Consider the following 23,980-nt stretch of genomic DNA (forward strand, 5'->3'; position numbering starts at 1 on the left):
TAAAGTGGTGTGGAATTTGTATGCAATAGACCAAGCAAATCATAGTAAAAATGGTTTTGGAGAAAAACAAAGTCCTTTCTTCAGGCAAGTGCATAAAATGCCATCTATACAAACAGAAATATCATGTTTGTTTGCCGCAGTTCCTCTAGCTTTTTCGCTAGAAAATACGAATGTGTAGAGCTGGTGTCTCCATGTGGAACCAATTAGAATTTCCCAGTACAAAATTAAATGTTCCCTGATGAAAAAAAATACTTTCAAAACAGTAATGACCATTGATAATATCCAGATAACACAAACACAGGGGCTGTCGCAATATCTGGGATTGAGTTAGCCAAAACAGAACCGGATATTTCCGGTTTCATGCAGTCATATCCGGAAAAAGTGGTGTGGAATTCGTATGCAATGGACTGAGAGAATTACAGTACAAATGGTTTTGGAGAAAAGCAAAGTCCTTTCTTTAGGCAAGTGCATAAATTGTCATGTATACAAACAGAAATATCATGTTTGTTTGCTGCAGATCCTCTAGCAGTCTCCGTAGAAAATACAAATGTTTAGAACTGGTTTCTCCATGTGGAACTACTGAGTGTTTCCCAGTACAAAATTAAATGTTCCCTGATTAAAAAAAAAGGTTCCAAACAATAATGACCATTGATAATATCCAGAAAACACAAACACAGGGGCTGTGGCAATATCTGGGATTGAGTTAGCCAAAAAAAAAACCGGAGATTTCCGGTTTCATGCAGTCATATCCGGACAAAGTGGTGTGGAATTTGTATGCAATAGACCAAGCAAATCATAGTAAAAATGGTTTTGGAGAAAAGCAAAGTCCTTTCTTCAGGCAAGTGCATAAAATGTCATGTATACAAACAGAAATATCATGTTTGTTTGCCGCAGTTCCTCTAGTTTTCTCCCTAGAATACATGAATAGGAAGAACTGGTTTCTGCATGTGGAACCAGTGATTGATTCCCAGTATAAAATTAAATGCTCCCTGATTAAAAAAAAAAGGTTCCAAATCATCATGACCATTGATAATATCCAGAAAACACAAACACAGGGGCTGTGGCAATATCTGGGATTGAGTTAGCCAAAACAAAACCGGATATTTCCGGTTTCATGCAGTCATATCCGGACAAAGTGGTATGGAATTTGTATGCAATAGACCAAGCAAATCATAGTAAAAATGGTTTTGGAGAAAAGCAAAGTCCTTTCTTCAGGCAAGTGCATAAAATGACATGTATACAAACAGAAATATCATGTTTGTTTGCCGAGTTCCTCTAGGTTTCTCGCTAGAAAATACGAATGTGTAGAGCAGGTGTCTCCATATGGAACCAGTGATTGTTTCCCAGTACAAAATTAAATGTTCCCTGATGAAAAGAAAATCTTTCAAAACAATAATGACCATTGATAATATCTAGAAAACACAAACAAAGAGGCTGTGGCAATCTGGGATTGAGTTAGCCAAAACAAAACCGGAGATTTCCGGTTTCATGCAGTCATATCCGGACAAGTGGTGTGGAATTTGTATGCAATAGACCAAGCAAATCATAGTAAAAATGGTTTTGGAGAAAAGCAAAGTCTTTTCGTTAGGCAAGGGCATAAAATGTCATGTATACAAACAGAAATATCATGTTTGTTTGCGGCAGTTCCTCTAGTTTCTCGCTTAGAAAATACGAATGTGTAGAGCTGATGTCTCCATGTGGAACCACTGAGTGTTTCCCAGTACAAAATTAAATGTTCCCTTATTAAAAAAAAAAACAACTTTCAAAACAATAATGACCATTGATAATATCCAGAAAACACAAACACAGAGGCTGTGGCAATCTGGGATTGAGTTAGCCAAAACAAAACCGGATATTTCCGGTTTAATCCAGTCATATCCAGATAAAGTGGTGTGGAATTTGTATGCAATAGACCAAGCAAATCATAGTAAAACTGGTTTTGGAGAAAAGCAAAGTCCTTTCTTCAGGCAAGTGCATAAAATGCCATCTATACAAACAGAAATATCATGTTTTTCTGCCGCAGTTCCTCTAGTTTCTCACTTAGAAAATACGAATGTGTAGAGCTGATGTCTCCATGAGGAACCACTGAGTATTTCCCAGAACAAAATTAAATGTTCCCTGATGAAAAAAATACATTCCAAACAATAATGACCATTGATAATATCCAGAAAACACAAACACAGGGGCTGTGGCAATATCTGGGATTGAGTTAGCTAAAACAAAATCAGATATTTCCGGTTGCATCCAGTCATATGCGGACAAAGTGGTGTGGAATTTGTATGCAATAGACCAAGCAAATCACAGTAAAAGTGGTTTTGGAGCAAAGCAAAGTCTTTTTTTTAGGCAAGTGCATAAAATGTCATGTATACAAACAGAAATATCATGTTTGCTTGCCGCAGTTCCTCTAGCTTTCTCCTAGAAAATATGATTGTGTAGAGCTGGTGTCTCCATGCGGAACCAATTAGAGTTTCCCAGTACAAAATTAAATGTTCCCTGATTAAAAAAAAAACATTCAAAACAATAATGTCCTTCGATAATATCCAGAAAACACAAACACAGAGGCAGTCACAATATCTAGGGTTGAGTTAGCCAAAAGAAAAGCGGATATTTCCCCTTTCATCCAGTCATATCTGGACAAAATGGTGTGGAATTCGTATACAATGGACTGGGAGAATTACAGTAAAAATGATTTTGGAGAAAAGCAAAGCCATTTCATTAGGCAGGTGCATAAAATGTCATGTATACAAACAGAAATATCATGTTTGTTTGCTGCAGTTCCTCTAGCATTCTCTGTAGAAAATACAAATGTTTAGAGTTGGTTTCTCCATGTGGAACCACTGAGTGTTTCCCAGTACAAAATTAAATGCTCCCTGATTAAAAAAGTTTCAAAAAAATAAAGTTCTTCGATAATATCCAGAAAACACAAATACAGGGGCTGTGGCAATATCTGGGATTGAGTAAGCCAAAAGAAAACCGGATATTTCCGGTTTCATGCAGTCATATCCGGACAAAATGGTGTGGAATTCCTATGCAATAGACCAAGCAAATCATAGTAAAAATGGTTTTGGAGAAAAGCAAAGTCCTTTCTTTAGGCAAGTGCATAAAATGTCATGTATACAAACAGAAATATCATGTTTGTTTGCCGCAGTTCCTCTAGTTTTCTCCCTAGAATACATGAATAGGAAGAACTGGTTTCTGCATGTGGAACCAGTGATTGGTTCCCAGTATAAAATTAAATGCTCCCTGATTAAAAAAAAAAGGTTCCAAACCATCATGACAATTGATAATATCCAGAAAACACAAACACAGGGGCTGTGGCAATATCTGGGATTGAGTTAGCCAAAACAAAACCGGATATTTCCGGTTTCATGCAGTCATATCCGGACAAAGTGGTATGGAATTTGTATGTAATAGACCAAGCAAATCATAGTAAAAATGGTTTTGGAGAAAAGCAAAGTCCTTTCTTCAGGCAAGTGCATAAAATGACATGTATACAAACAGAAATATCATGTTTGTTTGCCGAGTTCCTCTAGGTTTCTCGCTAGAAAATACGAATGTGTAGAGCGGGTGTCTCCATATGGAACCACTGAGTGTTTCCCAGTACAAAATTAAATGTTCCCTGATGAAAAGAAAATCTTTCAAAACAATAATGACCATTGATAATATCTAGAAAACACAAACAAAGAGGCTGTGGCAATCTGGGATTGAGTTAGCCAAAACAAAACCGGAGATTTCCGGTTTCATGCAGTCATATCCAGACAAGTGGTGTGGAATTTGTATGCAATAGACCAAGCAAATCATAGTAAAAATGGTTTTGGAGAAAAGCAAAGTCCTTTCTTCAGGCAAGTGCATAAAATGTCATGTATACAAACAGAAATATCATGTTTGTTTGCCGCAGTTCCTCTAGTGTTCTCCCCAGAATACACGAATAGGAAGAACTGGTTTCTGCATGTGGAACCAGTGATTGTTTCCCAGTACAAAATTCAATGCTCCCTGATTAAAAAATATGTTCCAAACAATAATGACCATTGATAATAACCAGAAAACACAAACACATAGGCTGTGGCAATATCTGGGATTGAGTTAGCCAAAACAAAACCGGATATTTCCGGTTTCATGCAGTCATATCCGGACAAAGTGGTGTGGAATTTGTATGCAATAGACCAAGCAAATCATAGTAAAAATGGTTTTGGAGAAAAGCAAAGTCTTTTCGTTAGGCAAGTGCATAAAATGCCATCTATACAAAAAGAAATATCATGTTTTTCTGCCGCAGTTCCTCTAGTTTCTCACTTAGAAAATACGAATGTGTAGAGCTGATGTCTCCATGAGGAACCACTGAGTATTTCCCAGAACAAAATTAAATCTTCCCTGATGAAAAAAATACGTTCCAAACAATAATGACCATTGATAATATCCAGAAAACACAAACACAGGGGCTGTGCAAATATCTGGGATTGAGTTAGCTAAAACAAAATCGGATATTTCCGGTTGCATCCAGTCATATGCGGACAAAGTGGTGTGGAATTTGTATGCAATAGACCAAGCAAATCACAGTAAAAGTGGTTTTGGAGCAAAGCAAAGTCTTTTTTTTAGGCAAGTGCATAAAATGTCATGTATACAAACAGAAATATCATGTTTGCTTGCCGCAGTTCCTCTAGCTTTCTCCTAGAAAATATGAATGTGTAGAGCTGGTGTCTCCATGCAGAACCAATTAGAGTTTCCCAGTAAAAAATTAAATGTTCCCTGATTAAAAAAAACATTCAAAACAATAATGTCCTTCGATAATATCCAGAAAACACAAACACAGAGGCAGTCACAATATCTAGGATTGAGTTAGCCAAAATAAAAGCGGATATTTCCCCTTTCATCCAGTCATATCTGGACAAAATGGTGTGGAATTCGTATACAATGGACTGGGAGAATTACAGTAAAAATGATTTTGGAGAAAAGCAAAGCCATTTCATTAGGCAGGTGCATAAAATGTCATGTATACAAACAGAAATATCATGTTTGTTTGCTGCAGTTCCTCTAGCATTCTCTGTAGAAAATACAAATGTTTAGAGTTGGTTTCTCCATGTGGAACCACTGAGTGTTTCCCAGTACAAAATTAAATGCTCCCTGATTAAAAAAGTTTCAAAAAAATAAAGTTCTTCGATAATATCCAGAAAACACAAATACAGGGGCTGTGGCAATATCTGGGATTGAGTAAGCCAAAAGAAAACCGGATATTTCCGGTTTCATGCAGTCATATCCGGACAAAGTGGTTTGGAATTTGTATGCAATAGACCAAGCAAATCATAGTAAAAATGGTTTTGGAGAAAAGCAAAGTCCTTTCTTCAGGCAAGTGCATAAAATGTCATGTATACAAACAGAAATATCATGTTTGTTTGCCGCAGTTCCTCTAGTGTTCTCCCCAGAATACACGAATAGGAAGAACTGGTTTCTGCATGTGGAACCAGTGATTGTTTCCCAGTACAAAATTCAATGCTCCCTGATTAAAAAATACGTTCCAAACAATAATGACCATTGATAATATCCAGAAAACACAAACACATAGGCTGTGGCAATATCTGGGATTGAGTTAGCCAAAACAAAACCGGATATTTCCGGTTTCATGCAGTCATATCCGGACAAAGTGGTGTGGAATTTGTATGCAATAGACCAAGCAAATCATAGTAAAAATGGTTTTGGAGAAAAGCAAAGTCTTTTCGTTAGGCAAGTGCATAAAATGCCATCTATACAAACAGAAATATCATGTTTTTCTGCCGCAGTTCCTCTAGTTTCTCACTTAGAAAATACGAATGTGTAGAGCTGATGTCTCCATGAGGAACCACTGAGTATTTCCCAGAACAAAATTAAATGTTCCCTGATGAAAAAAATACGTTCCAAAAAATAATGACCATTGATAATATCCAGAAAACACAAACACAGGGGCTGTGGCAATATCTGGGATTGAGTTAGCTAAAACAAAATCGGATATTTCCGGTTTAATCCAGTCATATGCGGACAAAGTGGTGTGGAATATGTATGCAATAGACCAAGCAAATCACAGTAAAAGTGGTTTTGGAGCAAAGCAAAGTCTTTTTTTTAGGCAAGTGCATAAAATGTCATGTATACAAACAGAAATATCATGTTTGCTTGCCGCAGTTCCTCTAGCTTTCTCCTAGAAAATATGAATGTGTAGAGCTGGTGTCTCCATGCGGAACCAATTAGAGTTTCCCAGTACAAAATTAAATGTTCCCTGATTAAAAAAAAACATTCAAAACAATAATGTCCTTCGATAATATCCAGAAAACACAAACACAGAGGCAGTCACAATATCTAGGATTGAGTTAGCCAAAAGAAAAGCGGATATTTCCCCTTTCATCCAGTCATATCTGGACAAAATGGTGTGGAATTCGTATACAATGGACTGGGAGAATTACAGTAAAAATGATTTTGGAGAAAAGCAAAGCCATTTCATTAGGCAGGTGCATAAAATGTCATGTATACAAACAGAAATATCATGTTTGTTTGCTGCAGTTCCTCTAGCATTCTCTGTAGAAAATACAAATGTTTAGAGTTGGTTTCTCCATGTGGAACCACTGAGTGTTTCCCAGTACAAAATTAAATGCTCCCTGATTAAAAAAGTTTCAAAAAAATAAAGTTCTTCGATAATATCCAGAAAACACAAATACAGGGGCTGTGGCAATATCTGGGATTGAGTAAGCCAAAAGAAAACCGGATATTTCCGGTTTCATGCAGTCATATCCGGACAAAGTGGTTTGGAATTTGTATGCAATAGACCAAGCAAATCATAGTAAAAATGGTTTTGGAGAAAAGCAAAGTCCTTTCTTTAGGCAAGTGCATAAATGTCATGTATACAAACAGAAATATCATGTTTGTTTGCCGCAGTTCCTCTAGTTTTCTCCCTAGAATACATGAATAGGAAGAACTGGTTTCTGCATGTGGAACCAGTGATTGTTTCCCAGTATAAAATTAAATGCTCCCTGATTAAAAAAAAAAGGTTCCAAACCATCATGACAATTGATAATATCCAGAAAACACAAACACAGGGGCTGTGGCAATATCTGGGATTGAGTTAGCCAAAACAAAACCGGATATTTCCGGTTTCATGCAGTCATATCCGGACAAAGTGGTATGGAATTTGTATGTAATAGACCAAGCAAATCATAGTAAAAATGGTTTTGGAGAAAAGCAAAGTCCTTTCTTCAGGCAAGTGCATAAAATGACATGTATACAAACAGAAATATCATGTTTGTTTGCCGAGTTCCTCTAGGTTTCTCGCTAGAAAATACGAATGTGTAGAGCGGGTGTCTCCATATGGAACCACTGAGTGTTTCCCAGTACAAAATTAAATGTTCCCTGATGAAAAGAAAATCTTTCAAAACAATAATGACCATTGATAATATCTAGAAAACACAAACAAAGAGGCTGTGGCAATCTGGGATTGAGTTAGCCAAAACAAAACCGGAGATTTCCGGTTTCATGCAGTCATATCCAGACAAGTGGTGTGGAATTTGTATGCAATAGACCAAGCAAATCATAGTAAAAATGGTTTTGGAGAAAAGCAAAGTCCTTTCTTCAGGCAAGTGCATAAAATGTCATGTATACAAACAGAAATATCATGTTTGTTTGCCGCAGTTCCTCTAGTGTTCTCCCCAGAATACACGAATAGGAAGAACTGGTTTCTGCATGTGGAACCAGTGATTGTTTCCCAGTACAAAATTCAATGCTCCCTGATTAAAAAATATGTTCCAAACAATAATGACCATTGATAATAACCAGAAAACACAAACACATAGGCTGTGGCAATATCTGGGATTGAGTTAGCCAAAACAAAACCGGATATTTCCGGTTTCATGCAGTCATATCCGGACAAAGTGGTGTGGAATTTGTATGCAATAGACCAAGCAAATCATAGTAAAAATGGTTTTGGAGAAAAGCAAAGTCTTTTCGTTAGGCAAGTGCATAAAATGCCATCTATACAAAAAGAAATATCATGTTTTTCTGCCGCAGTTCCTCTAGTTTCTCACTTAGAAAATACGAATGTGTAGAGCTGATGTCTCCATGAGGAACCACTGAGTATTTCCCAGAACAAAATTAAATCTTCCCTGATGAAAAAAATACGTTCCAAACAATAATGACCATTGATAATATCCAGAAAACACAAACACAGGGGCTGTGGCAATATCTGGGATTGAGTTAGCTAAAACAAAATCGGATATTTCCGGTTGCATCCAGTCATATGCGGACAAAGTGGTGTGGAATTTGTATGCAATAGACCAAGCAAATCACAGTAAAAGTGGTTTTGGAGCAAAGCAAAGTCTTTTTTTTAGGCAAGTGCATAAAATGTCATGTATACAAACAGAAATATCATGTTTGCTTGCCGCAGTTCCTCTAGCTTTCTCCTAGAAAATATGAATGTGTAGAGCTGGTGTCTCCATGCGGAACCAATTAGAGTTTCCCAGTACAAAATTAAATGTTCCCTGATTAAAAAAAAACATTCAAAACAATAATGTCCTTCGATAATATCCAGAAAACACAAACACAGAGGCAGTCACAATATCTAGGATTGAGTTAGCCAAAAGAAAAGCGGATATTTTCCCTTTCATCCAGTCATATCTGGACAAAATGGTGTGGAATTCGTATACAATGGACTGGGAGAATTACAGTAAAAATGATTTTGGAGAAAAGCAAAGCCATTTCATTAGGCAGGTGCATAAAATGTCATGTATACAAACAGAAATATCATGTTTGTTTGCTGCAGTTCCTCTAGCATTCTCTGTAGAAAATACAAATGTTTAGAGTTGGTTTCTCCATGTGGAACCACTGAGTGTTTCCCAGTACAAAATTAAATGCTCCCTGATTAAAAAAGTTTCAAAAAAATAAAGTTCTTCGATAATATCCAGAAAACACAAATACAGGGGCTGTGGCAATATCTGGGATTGAGTAAGCCAAAAGAAAACCGGATATTTCCGGTTTCATGCAGTCATATCCGGACAAAGTGGTTTGGAATTTGTATGCAATAGACCAAGCAAATCATAGTAAAAATGGTTTTGGAGAAAAGCAAAGTCCTTTCTTTAGGCAAGTGCATAAATGTCATGTATACAAACAGAAATATCATGTTTGTTTGCCGCAGTTCCTCTAGTTTTCTCCCTAGAATACATGAATAGGAAGAACTGGTTTCTGCATGTGGAACCAGTGATTGTTTCCCAGTATAAAATTAAATGCTCCCTGATTAAAAAAAAAAGGTTCCAAACCATCATGACAATTGATAATATCCAGAAAACACAAACACAGGGGCTGTGGCAATATCTGGGATTGAGTTAGCCAAAACAAAACCGGATATTTCCGGTTTCATGCAGTCATATCCGGACAAAGTGGTATGGAATTTGTATGTAATAGACCAAGCAAATCATAGTAAAAATGGTTTTGGAGAAAAGCAAAGTCCTTTCTTCAGGCAAGTGCATAAAATGACATGTATACAAACAGAAATATCATGTTTGTTTGCCGAGTTCCTCTAGGTTTCTCGCTAGAAAATACGAATGTGTAGAGCGGGTGTCTCCATATGGAACCACTGAGTGTTTCCCAGTACAAAATTAAATGTTCCCTGATGAAAAGAAAATCTTTCAAAACAATAATGACCATTGATAATATCTAGAAAACACAAACAAAGAGGCTGTGGCAATCTGGGATTGAGTTAGCCAAAACAAAACCGGAGATTTCCGGTTTCATGCAGTCATATCCAGACAAGTGGTGTGGAATTTGTATGCAATAGACCAAGCAAATCATAGTAAAAATGGTTTTGGAGAAAAGCAAAGTCCTTTCTTCAGGCAAGTGCATAAAATGTCATGTATACAAACAGAAATATCATGTTTGTTTGCCGCAGTTCCTCTAGTGTTCTCCCCAGAATACACGAATAGGAAGAACTGGTTTCTGCATGTGGAACCAGTGATTGTTTCCCAGTACAAAATTCAATGCTCCCTGATTAAAAAATATGTTCCAAACAATAATGACCATTGATAATATCCAGAAAACACAAACACATAGGCTGTGGCAATATCTGGGATTGAGTTAGCCAAAACAAAACCGGATATTTCCGGTTTCATGCAGTCATATCCGGACAAAGTGGTGTGGAATTTGTATGCAATAGACCAAGCAAATCATAGTAAAAATGGTTTTGGAGAAAAGCAAAGTCTTTTCGTTAGGCAAGTGCATAAAATGCCATCTATACAAACAGAAATATCATGTTTTTCTGCCGCAGTTCCTCTAGTTTCTCACTTAGAAAATACGAATGTGTAGAGCTGATGTCTCCATGAGGAACCACTGAGTATTTCCCAGAACAAAATTAAATGTTCCCTGATGAAAAAAATACGTTCCAAACAATAATGACCATTGATAATATCCAGAAAACACAAACACAGGGGCTGTGGCAATATCTGGGATTGAGTTAGCTAAAACAAAATCGGATATTTCCGGTTGCATCCAGTCATATGCGGACAAAGTGGTGTGGAATTTGTATGCAATAGACCAAGCAAATCACAGTAAAAGTGGTTTTGGAGCAAAGCAAAGTCTTTTTTTTAGGCAAGTGCATAAAATGTCATGTATACAAACAGAAATATCATGTTTGCTTGCCGCAGTTCCTCTAGCTTTCTCCTAGAAAATATGAATGTGTAGAGCTGGTGTCTCCATGCGGAACCAATTAGAGTTTCCCAGTACAAAATTAAATGTTCCCTGATTAAAAAAAAACATTCAAAACAATAATGTCCTTCGATAATATCCAGAAAACACAAACACAGAGGCAGTCACAATATCTAGGATTGAGTTAGCCAAAAGAAAAGCGGATATTTCCCGTTTCATCCAGTCATATCTGGAAAAAATGGTGTGGAATTCGTATACAATGGACTGGGAGAATTACAGTAAAAATGATTTTGGAGAAAAGCAAAGCCATTTCATTAGGCAGGTGCATAAAATGTCATGTATACAAACAGAAATATCATGTTTGTTTGCTGCAGTTCCTCTAGCATTCTCTGTAGAAAATACAAATGTTTAGAGTTGGTTTCTCCATGTGGAACCACTGAGTGTTTCCCAGTACAAAATTAAATGCTCCCTGATTAAAAAAGTTTCAAAAAAATAAAGTTCTTCGATAATATCCAGAAAACACAAATACAGGGGCTGTGGCAATATCTGGGATTGAGTAAGCCAAAAGAAAACCGGATATTTCCGGTTTCATGCAGTCATATCCGGACAAAGTGGTTTGGAATTTGTATGCAATAGACCAAGCAAATCATAGTAAAAATGGTTTTGGAGAAAAGCAAAGTCCTTTCTTTAGGCAAGTGCATAAAATGTCATGTATACAAACAGAAATATCATGTTTGTTTGCCGCAGTTCCTCTAGTTTTCTCCCTAGAATACATGAATAGGAAGAACTGGTTTCGGCATGTGGAACCAGTGATTGATTCCCAGTATAAAATTAAATGCTCCCTGATTAAAAAAAAAAGGTTCCAAACAATAACGACCATTGATAATATCCAGAAAACACAAACACAGGGGCTGTGGCAATAACTGGGATTGAGTTAGCCAAAACAAAACCGGATATTTCCGGTTTCATGCAGTCATATCCGGACAAAGTGGTATGGAATTTGTATGCAATAGACCAAGCAAATCATAGTAAAAATGGTTTTGGAGAAAAGCAAAGTCCTTTCTTCAGGCAAGTGCATAAAATGACATGTATACAAACAGAAATATCATGTTTGTTTGCCGAGTTCCTCTAGGTTTCTCGCTAGAAAATACGAATGTGTAGAGCGGGTGTCTCCATATGGAACCACTGAGTGTTTCCCAGTACAAAATTAAATGTTCCCTGATGAAAAGAAAATCTTTCAAAACAATAATGACCATTGATAATATCTAGAAAACACAAACAAAGAGGCTGTGGCAATCTGGGATTGAGTTAGCCAAAACAAAATCGGAGATTTCCGGTTTCATGCAGTCATATCCGGACAAGTGGTGTGGAATTTGTATGCAATAGACCAAGCAAATCATAGTAAAAATGGTTTTGGAGAAAAGCAAAGTCCTTTCTTTAGGCAAGGGCATAAAATGTCATGTATACAAACAGAAATATCATGTTTGCTTGCCGCAGTTCCTCTATTTTTCTCCTACAAAATACGAATGTGTAGAGCTGGTGTCTCCATGTGGAACCAATTAGAGTTTCCCAGTACAAAATTAAGTGTTCCCTGATAAAAAAACATTCAAAACAATAAAGTCCTTCGATAATATCCAGAAAACACAAACACAGAGGCTGTCACAATATCTAGGATTGAGTTAGCCAAAACAAAAGCGGATATTTGCCCTTTCATCCAGTCATATCTGGACAAAATGGTGTGGAATTCGTATGCAATGGACTGGGAGAATTACAGTAAAAATGGTTTTGGAGAAAAGCAAAGCCATTTCATTAGGCAGGTGCATAAAATGTCATGTATACAAACAGAAATATCATGTTTGTTTGCTGCAGTTCCTCTAGCATTCTCCATAGAAAATACAAATGTTTAGAGTTGGTTTCTCCATGTGGAACCACTGAGTGTTTCCCAGTACAAAATTAAATGCTCCCTGATTAAAAAAGTTTCAAAACAATAAAGTTCTTCGATAATATCCAGAAAACACAAATACAGGGGCTGTGGCCATATCTGCGATTGAGTAAGCCAAAACTAAACCGGATATTTCCGGTTTCATGCAGTCATATCCGGACAAAGTGGTGTGGAATTTGTATGCCATAGACCAAGCAAATCATAGTAAAAATGGTTTTGGAGAAAAGCAAAGTCCTTTCTTTAGGCAAGTGCATAAAATGTCATGTATACAAACAGAAATATCATGTTTGTTTGCCGCAGTTCCTCTAGTTTTCTCCCCAGAATACACGAATAGGAAGAACTGGTTTCTGCATGTGGAACCAGTGATTGTTTCCCAGTACAAAATTAAATGCTCCCTGATTAAAAAAAAAAGTTTCCAAACAATAATGACCATTGATAATATCCAGAAAACACAAACACAGAGGCTGTGGCAATCTGGGATTGAGTTAGCCAAAACAAAACCGGATATTTCCAGTTTCATGCAGTCATATCCGGACAAAGTGGTGTGGAATTTGTATGCCATAGACCAAGCAAATCATAGTAAAAATGGTTTTGGAGAAAAGCAAAGTCTTTTCGTTAGGCAAGGGCATAAAATGTCATGTATACAAACAGAAATATCATGTTTGTTTGCCGCAGTTCCTCTAGTTTCTCGCTTAGAAAATACGAATGTGTAGCGCTGATGTCTCCATGTGGAACCACTGAGTGTTTCCCAGTACAAAATTAAATGTTCCCTGATAAAAAAAAAACTTTCAAAGAATAATGACCATTGATAATATCCAGAAAACACAAACACAGAGGCTGTGGCAATCTGGGATTGAGTTAGCCAAAACAAAACCGGATATTTCCGGTTTCATCCAGTCATATTGGGACAAAGTGCTGTGGAATTCCTATGCAATGGACATAGAAAATCATAGTATAAAATGGTTTGGAGAAAAGCAAAGTCTTTTCATTAGGAAAGTGCATAAAATGTCATGTGTACAAACAGAAATATCATGTTTGTTGCCGGAGTTCCTCTAGTTTTCTCCCTAGAATACACAAATAGGAAGAACTGGTTTCTGCATGTGGAACCAGTGATTGTTTACCAGTACAAATTTAAATGATCCGTGATTAAAAAAAAAAAAAACGTTCAAAACAATAATGACCATTGATAATATCCAGAAAACACAAACACAGGGGCTGTGGCAATATCTGGGAATGAGTTAGCCAAAACAAAACCGGATATTACCGGTTGCATCCAGTCATATCCGGACAAAGTGTTGTGGAATTTGTATGCAGTAGACCAAGCAAATCACAGTAAAAGTGATTTTGGAGCAAAGCAAAGTCTTTTTTTTAGGCAAGTGCATAAAATGTCATGTATACAAACAGAAATATCATGTTTGCTTGCCGCAGTTCCTCTAGCTTTCTCCTAGAAAATACGTATGTGTAGAGCTGGTGTCTCCATGTGGAACCAATTAGAGTTTCCCAGTACAAAATTAAATGTTCCCTGATAAAAAAACATTCAAAACAATAAAGTCCTTCGATAATATCCAGAAAACACAAACACAGAGGCTGTCACAATATCTAGGATTGAGTTAGCCAAAACAAAAGCAGATATTTGCCCTTTCATCCAGTCATATCTGGACAAAATGGTGTGGAATTTGTATACAATGGACTGGGAGAATTACAGTAAAAATGGTTTTGGAGAAAAGCAAAGCCATTTCATTAGGCAGGTGCATAAAATGTCATGTATACAAACAGAAATATCATGTTTGTTTGCTGCAGTTCCTCTAGCATTCTCCGTAGAAAATACAAATGTTTAGAGTTGGTTTCTCCGTGTGGAACCACTGAGTGTTTCCCGGGACAAAATTAAATGCTCCCTGATTAAAAAAGTTTCAAAACAATAAAGTTCTTCGATAATATCAAGAAAACATAAATACAGGGGCTGTGGCAATATCTGGGATTGAGTAAGCCAAAACAAAACCGGATATTTCCGGTTTCATGCAGTCATATCCGGACAAAGTGGTGTGGAATTTGTATGCAATAGACCAAGCAAATCATAGTAAAAATGGTTTTGGAGAAAAGCAAATTCCTTTCTTTAGGCAAGTGCATAAAATGTCATGTATACAAACAGAAATATCATGTTTGTTTGCCGCAGTTCCTCTAGTTTTCTCCCCAGAATACACGAATAGGAAGAACTGGTTTCTGCATGTGGAACCAGTGATTGTTTCCCAGTACAAAATTAAATGCTCCCTGATTAAAAAAAAAAAACTTTCAAAACAATAATGACCATTGATAATATCCAGAAAACACAAACACAGGGGCTGTGGCAATCTGGGATTGAGTTAGCCAAAACAAAACTGGATATTTCCGGTTTCATGCAGTCATATCCGGACAAAGTGGTGTGGAATTTGTATGCAATTGACCAAGCAAATCATAGTAAAAATGATTTTGGAGAAAAGCAAAGTCCTTTCTTTAGGCAAGTGCATAAATTGTCATGTATACAAACAGAAATATCATGTTTGTTTGCCGAGTTCCTCTAGCTTTCTCGCTGGAACATATGAATGTGTAGAGCGGGTGTCTCCATGTGGAACCACTGAGTGTTTCCCAGTACAAAATTAAATGTTCCCTCGTGAAAAAAAAACTTTCAAAACAATAATGACCATTGATAATATCCAGAAAACACAAACACAGTGGCTGTGGAAATATCTGGGATTGAGTTAGCCAAAACAAAACCGGATATTACCGGTTGCATCCAGTCATATCCGGAAAAAGTGGTGTGGAATTTGTATGCAATAGACCAAGCAAATCACAGTAAAAGTGATTTTGGAGCAAAGCAAAGTCTTTTTTTTTAGGCAAGTGCATAAAATGTCATGTATACAAACAGAAATATCATGTTTGCTTGCCGCAATTCCTCAAGCTTTCTCCTAGAAAATACGAATGTGTAGATCTGGTGTCTCCATGTGGAACCAATTAGAGTTTCCCAGTACAAAATTAAATGTTCCCTGATAAAAAAACATTCAAAACAATAAAGTCCTTCGATAATATCCAGAAAACACAAACACAGAGGCTGTCACAATATCTAGGATTGAGTTAGCCAAAACAAAAGCGGATATTTGCCCTTTCATCCAGTCATATCTGGACAAAATGGTGTGGAATTTGTATACAATGGACTGGGAGAATTACAGTAAAAATGGTTTTGGAGAAAAGCAAAGCCATTTCATTAGGCAGGTGCATAAAATGTCATGTATACAAACAGAAATATCATGTTTGTTTGCTGCAGTTCCTCTAGCATTCTCCGTAGAAAATACAAATGTTTAGAGTTGGTTTCTCCATGTGGAACCACTAAGTGTTTTCCAGTACAAAATTAAATGCTCCCTGATTAAAAAAGTTTCAAAACAATAAAGTTCTTCGATAATATCCAGAAAACACAAATACAGGGGCTGTGGCAATATCTGGGATTGAGTAAGCCAAAACAAAACCGGATATTTCCGGTTTCATGCAGTCATATCCGGACAAAGTGGTGTGGAATTTGTATGCAATAGACCAAGCAAATCATAGTGAAAATGGTTTTGGAGAAAAGCAAAGTCCTTTCTTTAGGCAAGTGCATAAAATGTCATGTATACAAACAGAAATATCATGTTTGTTTACCGCAGTTCCTCTAGTTTTCTCCCCAGAATACACGAATAGGAAGAACTGGTTTCTGCATGTGGAACCAGTGATTGTTTCACAGTACAAAATTAAATGCTCCCTGATTAAAAAAAAAAACTTTCAAAACAATAATGACCATTGATAATATCCAGAAAACACAAACACAGGGGATGTGGCAATATCTGGGATTGAGTTAGCCAAAAAAAAAACCGGATATTTCCGGTTGCATCCAGTCATATCCGGAAAAAGTGGTGTGGAATTCGTATGCAATGGACTGAGAGAATTACAGTACAAATGGTTTTGGAGAAAAGCAAAGTCCTTTCTTTAGGCAAGTGCATAAATTGTCATGTATACAAACAGAAATATCATGTTTGTTTGCTGCAGTTCCTCTAGCATTCTCTGTAGAAAATACAAATGTTTAGAGCTGGTTTCTCCATGTGGAACTACTGAGTGTTTCCCAGTACAAAATTAAATGTTCCCTGATTAAAAAAAAAAGATTCCAAACAATAACGACAATTGATAATATCCAGAAAACACAAACACAGGGGCTGTGGCAATATCTGGGATTGAGTTAGCCAAAAGAAAACCGGATATTTCCGGTTTTATCCAGTCATATCCGGACAAAGTGGTGTGGAATTTGTATGCAATAGACCAAGCAAATCATAGTAAAAATGGTTTTGGAGAAAAGCAAAGTCCTTTCTTTAGGCAAGTGCATAAAATGTCATGTATACAAACAGAAATATCATGTTTGTTTGCCGCAGTTCCTCTAGTTTTCTCCCTAGAATACACGAATAGGAAGAACTGGTTTCTGCATGTGGAACCAGTGATTGATTCCCAGTATAAAATTAAATGCTCCCTGATTAAAAAAAAAAGGTTCCAAACCATCATGACCATTGATAATATCCAGAAAACACAAACACAGGGGCTGTGGCAATATCTGGGATTGAGTTAGCCAAAACAAAACCGGATATTTCTGGTTTCATGCAGTCATATCCGGACAAATTGGTATGGAATTTGTATGCATTAGACCAAGCAAATCATAGTAAAAATGGTTTTGGAGAAAAGCAAAGTCCTTTCTTCAGGCAAGTGCATAAAATGACATGTATACAAACAGAAATATCATGTTTGTTTGCCGAGTTCCTCTAGATTTCTCGCTAGAAAATACGAATGTGTAGAGCGGGTGTCTCCATATGGAACCACTGAGTGTTTCCGAGTACAAAATTAAATGTTCCCTGATGAAAAGAAAATCTTTCAAAACAATAATGACCATTGATAATATCTAAAAAACACAAACAAGGAGGCTGTGGCAATCTGGGATTGAGTTAGCCAAAACAAAACCGGATATTTCCGGTTTCATGCAGTCATATCCGGACAAGTGGTGTGGAATTTGTATGCCATAGACCAAGCAAATCATAGTAAAAATGGTTTTGGAGAAAAGCAAAGTCTTTTCGTTAGGCAAGGGCATAAAATGTCATGTATACAAACAGAAATATCATGTTTGTTTGCTGCAGTTCCTCTAGTTTCTCGCTTAGAAAATACGAATGTGTAGAGCTGATGTCTCCATGTGGAACCACTGAGTGTTTCCCAGTACAAAATTAAATGTTCCCTGATTAAAAAAAAGAAAACTTTCAAAACAATAATGTCCATTGATAATATCCAGAAAACACAAACACAGAGGCTGTGGCAATCTGGGATTGAGTTAGCCAAAACAAAACCGGATATTTCCGGTTTAATCCAGTCATATCCGGACAAAGTTGTGTGGAATTTGTATGCAATAGACCAAGCAAATCATAGTAAAAATGGTTTTGGAGAAAAGCAAAGTCCTTTCTTTAGGCAAGTGCATAAAATGTCATGTATACAAACAGAAATATCATGTTTGTTTGCCGCAGTTCCTCTAGTGTTCTCCCCAGAATACACGAATAGGAAGAACTGGTTTCTGCATGTGGAACCAGTGATTGTTTACCAGTACAAAATTAAATGCTCGCTGATTAAAAAAAACGTTCAAAACAATAATGACCATTGATAATATCCAGAAAACACAAACACAGGGGCTGTGTCAATATCTGGGATTGAGTTAGCCAAAACATAAGCGGATATTTCCAGTTTCTTCCAGTCATATCCAGACAAAGTGGTGTGGGATTCGTATGCAATGGACAGACAAAATCACAGTAAAAATAGTTTTGGAGAAAAGCAAAGTCTTTTCGTTAGACAAGTGCATAAAATGCCATCTATACAAACAGAAATATCATGTTTGTTTGCCGCAGTTCCTCTAGCTTTTTTGCTAGAAAATACGAATGTGTAGAGCTGGTGTCTCCATGTGGAACCAATTAGAGTTTCCCAGTACAAAATTAAATGTTCCCTGAAGAAAAAAAATACTTTCAAAACAATAATGACCATTGATAATATCCAGAAAACACAAACACAGAGGCTGTGGCAATCTGGGATTGAGTTAGCCAAAACAAAACCGGATATTTCCGGTTTCATCCAGTCATATTGGGACAAAGTGCTGTGGAATTCCTATGCAATGGACATAGAAAATCATAGTATAAAATGGTTTTGGAGAAAAGCAAAGTCTTTTCATTAGGAAAGTGCATAAAATATCATGTGTACAAACAGAAATATCATGTTTGTTGCCGGAGTTCCTCTAGTTTTCTCCCTAGAATACACAAATAGGAAGAACTGGTTTCTGCATGTGGAACCAGTGATTGTTTACCAGTACAAATTTAAATGATCCGTGATTAAAAAAAAAAAAACGTTCAAAACAATAATGACCATTGATAATATCCAGAAAACACAAACACAGGGGCTGTGGCAATATCTGGGATTGAGTTAGCCAAAACAAAACCGGATATTACCGGTTGCATCCAGTCATATCCGGAAAAAGTGGTGTGGAATTTGTATGCAATAGACCAAGCAAATCACAGTAAAAGTGATTTTGGAGCAAAGCAAAGTCTTTTTTTTTAGGCAAGTGCATAAAATGTCATGTATACAAACAGAAATATCATGTTTGCTTGCCACAATTCCTCAAGCTTTCTCCTAGAAAATACGAATGTGTAGAGCTGGTGTCTCCATGTGGAACCAATTAGAGTTTCCCAGTACAAAATTAAATGTTCCCTGATAAAAAAACATTCAAAACAATAAAGTCCTTCGATAATATCCAGAAAACACAAACACAGAGGCTGTCACAATATCTAGGATTGAGTTAGCCAAAACAAAAGCGGATATTTGCCCTTTCATCCAGTCATATCTGGACAAAATGGTGTGGAATTTGTATACAATGGACTGGGAGAATTACAGTAAAAATGGTTTTGGAGAAAAGCAAAGCCATTTCATTAGGCAGGTGCATAAAATGTCATGTATACAAACAGAAATATCATGTTTGTTTGCTGCAGTTCCTCTAGCATTCTCCGTAGAAAATACAAATGTTTAGAGTTGGTTTCTCCATGTGGAACCACTAAGTGTTTCCCAGTACAAAATTAAATGCTCCCTGATTAAAAAAGTTTCAAAACAATAAAGTTCTTCGATAATATCCAGAAAACACAAATACAGGGGCTGTGGCAATATCTGGGATTGAGTAAGCCAAAACAAAACCGGATATTTCCGGTTTCATGCAGTCATATCCGGACAAAGTGGTGTGGAATTTGTATGCAATAGACCAAGCAAATCATAGTGAAAATGGTTTTGGAGAAAAGCAAAGTCCTTTCTTTAGGCAAGTGCATAAAATGTCATGTATACAAACAGAAATATCATGTTTGTTTACCGCAGTTCCTCTAGTTTTCTCCCCAGAATACACGAATAGGAAGAACTGGTTTCTGCATGTGGAACCAGTGATTGTTTCACAGTACAAAATTAAATGCTCCCTGATTAAAAAAAAAACCTTCAAAACAATAATGACCATTGATAATATCCAGAAAACACAAACACAGGGGCTGTGGCAATATCTGGGATTGAGTTAGCCAAAAAAAAAACCGGATATTTCCGGTTGCATCCAGTCATATCCGGAAAGGTGGTGTGGAATTCGTATGCAATGGACTGAGAGAATTACAGTACAAATGGTTTTGGAGAAAAGCAAAGTCCTTTCTTTAGGCAAGTGCATAAATTGTCATGTATACAAACAGAAATATCATGTTTGTTTGCTGCAGTTCCTCTAGCATTCTCTGTAGAAAATACAAATGTTTAGAGCTGGTTTCTCCATGTGGAACTACTGAGTGTTTCCCAGTACAAAATTAAATGTTCCCTGATTAAAAAAAAAAGATTCCAAACAATAACGACAATTGATAATATCCAGAAAACACAAACACAGGGGCTGTGGCAATATCTGGGATTGAGTTAGCCAAAAGAAAACCGGATATTTCCGGTTTTATCCAGTCATATCCGGACAAAGTGGTGTGGAATTTGTATGCAATAGACCAAGCAAATCATAGTAAAAATGGTTTTGGAGAAAAGCAAAGTCCTTTCTTTAGGCAAGTGCATAAAATGTCATGTATACAAACAGAAATATCATGTTTGTTTGCCGCAGTTCCTCTAGTTTTCTCCCTAGAATACACGAATAGGAAGAACTGGTTTCTGCATGTGGAACCAGTGATTGATTCCCAGTATAAAATTAAATGCTCCCTGATTAAAAAAAAAAGGTTCCAAACCATCATGACCATTGATAATATCCAGAAAACACAAACACAGGGGCTGTGGCAATATCTGGGATTGAGTTAGCCAAAACAAAACCGGATATTTCTGGTTTCATGCAGTCATATCCGGACAAATTGGTATGGAATTTGTATGCATTAGACCAAGCAAATCATAGTAAAAATGGTTTTGGAGAAAAGCAAAGTCCTTTCTTCAGGCAAGTGCATAAAATGACATGTATACAAACAGAAATATCATGTTTGTTTGCCGAGTTCCTCTAGGTTTCTCGCTAGAAAATACGAATGTGTAGAGCGGGTGTCTCCATATGGAACCACTGAGTGTTTCCCAGTACAAAATTAAATGTTCCCTGATGAAAAGAAAATCTTTCAAAACAATAATGACCATTGATAATATCTAGAAAACACAAACAAGGAGGCTGTGGCAATCTGGGATTGAGTTAGCCAAAACAAAACCGGATATTTCCGGTTTCATGCAGTCATATCCGGACAAGTGGTGTGGAATTTGTATGCCATAGACCAAGCAAATCATAGTAAAAATGGTTTTGGAGAAAAGCAAAGTCTTTTCGTTAGGCAAGGGCATAAAATGTCATGTATACAAACAGAAATATCATGTTTGTTTGCCGCAGTTCCTCTAGTTTCTCGCTTAGAAAATACGAATGTGTAGAGCTGATGTCTCCATGTGGAACCACTGAGTGTTTCCCAGTACAAAATTAAATGTTCCCTGATTAAAAAAAAGAAAACTTTCAAAACAATAATGTCCATTGATAATATCCAGAAAACACAAACACAGAGGCTGTGGCAATCTGGGATTGAGTTAGCCAAAACAAAACCGGATATTTCCGGTTTAATCCAGTCATATCCGGACAAAGTGGTGTGGAATTTGTATGCAATAGACCAAGCAAATCATAGTAAAAATGGTTTTGGAGAAAAGCAAAGTCCTTTCTTTAGGCAAGTGCATAAAATGTCATGTATACAAACAGAAATATCATGTTTGTTTGCCGCAGTTCCTCTAGTGTTCTCCCCAGAATACACGAATAGGAAGAACTGGTTTCTGCATGTGGAACCAGTGATTGTTTACCAGTACAAAATTAAATGCTCCCTGATTAAAAAAAACGTTCAAAACAATAATGACCATTGATAATATCCAGAAAACACAAACACAGGGGCTGTGTCAATATCTGGGATTGAGTTAGCCAAAACATAAGCGGATATTTCCAGTTTCTTCCAGTCATATCCAGACAAAGTGGTGTGGGATTCGTATGCAATGGACAGACAAAATCACAGTAAAAATAGTTTTGGAGAAAAGCAAAGTCTTTTCGTTAGACAAGTGCATAAAATGCCATCTATACAAACAGAAATATCATGTTTGTTTGCCGCAGTTCCTCTAGCTTTTTTGCTAGAAAATACGAATGTGTAGAGCTGGTGTCTCCATGTGGAACCAATTAGAGTTTCCCAGTACAAAATTAAATGTTCCCTGAAGAAAAAAAATACTTTCAAAACAATAATGACCATTGATAATATCCAGAAAACACAAACACAGAGGCTGTGGCAATCTGGGATTGAGATAGCCAAAACAAAACCGGATATTTCCGGTTTCATCCAGTCATATTGGGACAAAGTGCTGTGGAATTCCTATGCAATGGACATAGAAAATCATAGTATAAAATGGTTTTGGAGAAAAGCAAAGTCTTTTCATTAGGAAAGTGCATAAAATGTCATGTGTACAAACAGAAATATCATGTTTGTTGCCGAAGTTCCTCTAGTTTTCTCCCTAGAATACACAAATAGGAAGAACTGGTTTCTGCATGTGGAACCAGTGATTGTTTACCAGTACAAATTTAAATGATCCGTGATTAAAAAAAAAAAAACGTTCAAAACAATAATGACCATTGATAATATCCAGAAAACACAAACACAGGGGCTGTGGCAATATCTGGGATTGAGTTAGCCAAAACAAAACCGGATATTACCGGTTGCATCCAGTCATATCCGGACAAAGTGTTGTGGAATTTGTATGCAGTAGACCAAGCAAATCACAGTAAAAGTGATTTTGGAGCAAAGCAAAGTCTTTTTTTTAGGCAAGTGCATAAAATGTCATGTATACAAACAGAAATATCATGTTTGCTTGCCGCAGTTCCTCTAGCTTTCTCCTAGAAAATACGTATGTGTAGAGCTGGTGTCTCCATGTGGAACCAATTAGAGTTTCCCAGTACAAAATTAAATGTTCCCTGATAAAAAAACATTCAAAACAATAAAGTCCTTCGATAATATCCAGAAAACACAAACACAGAGGCTGTCACAATATCTAGGATTGAGTTAGCCAAAACAAAAGCGGATATTTGCCCTTTCATCCAGTCATATCTGGACAAAATGGTGTGGAATTTGTATACAATGGACTGGGAGAATTACAGTAAAAATGGTTTTGGAGAAAAGCAAAGCCATTTCATTAGGCAGGTGCATAAAATGTCATGTATACAAACAGAAATATCATGTTTGTTTGCTGCAGTTCCTCTAGCATTCTCCGTAGAAAATACAAATGTTTAGAGTTGGTTTCTCCATGTGGAACCACTGAGTGTTTCCCAGTACAAAATGAAATGCTCCCTGATTAAAAAAGTTTCAAAAAAATAAAGTTCTTCGATAATATCAAGAAAACATAAATACAGGGGCTGTGGCAATATCTGGGATTGAGTAAGCCAAAACAAAACCGGATATTTCCGGTTTCATGCAGTCATATCCAGACAACGTGGTGTGGAATTTGTATGCAATAGACCAAGCAAATCATAGTAAAAATGGTTTTGGAGAAAAGCAAAGTCCTTTCTTTAGGCAAGTGCATAAAATGTCATGTATACAAACAGAAATATCATGTTTGTTTGCCGCAGTTCCTCTAGTGTTCTCCCCAGAATACACGAATAGGAAGAACTGGTTTCTGCATGTGGAACCAGTGATTGTTTCCCAGTACAAATTAAATGCTCCCTGATTAAAAAAAAAACTTTCAAAACAATAATGACCATTGATAATATCCAGAAAACACAAACACAGGGGCTGTGGCAATCTGGGATTGAGTTAGCCAAAACAAAACCGGATA

The sequence above is a fragment of the Lepus europaeus genome, chromosome 21 (assembly GCF_033115175.1).
Source record: "Lepus europaeus isolate LE1 chromosome 21, mLepTim1.pri, whole genome shotgun sequence".
NCBI lineage: Eukaryota > Metazoa > Chordata > Mammalia > Lagomorpha > Leporidae > Lepus > Lepus europaeus.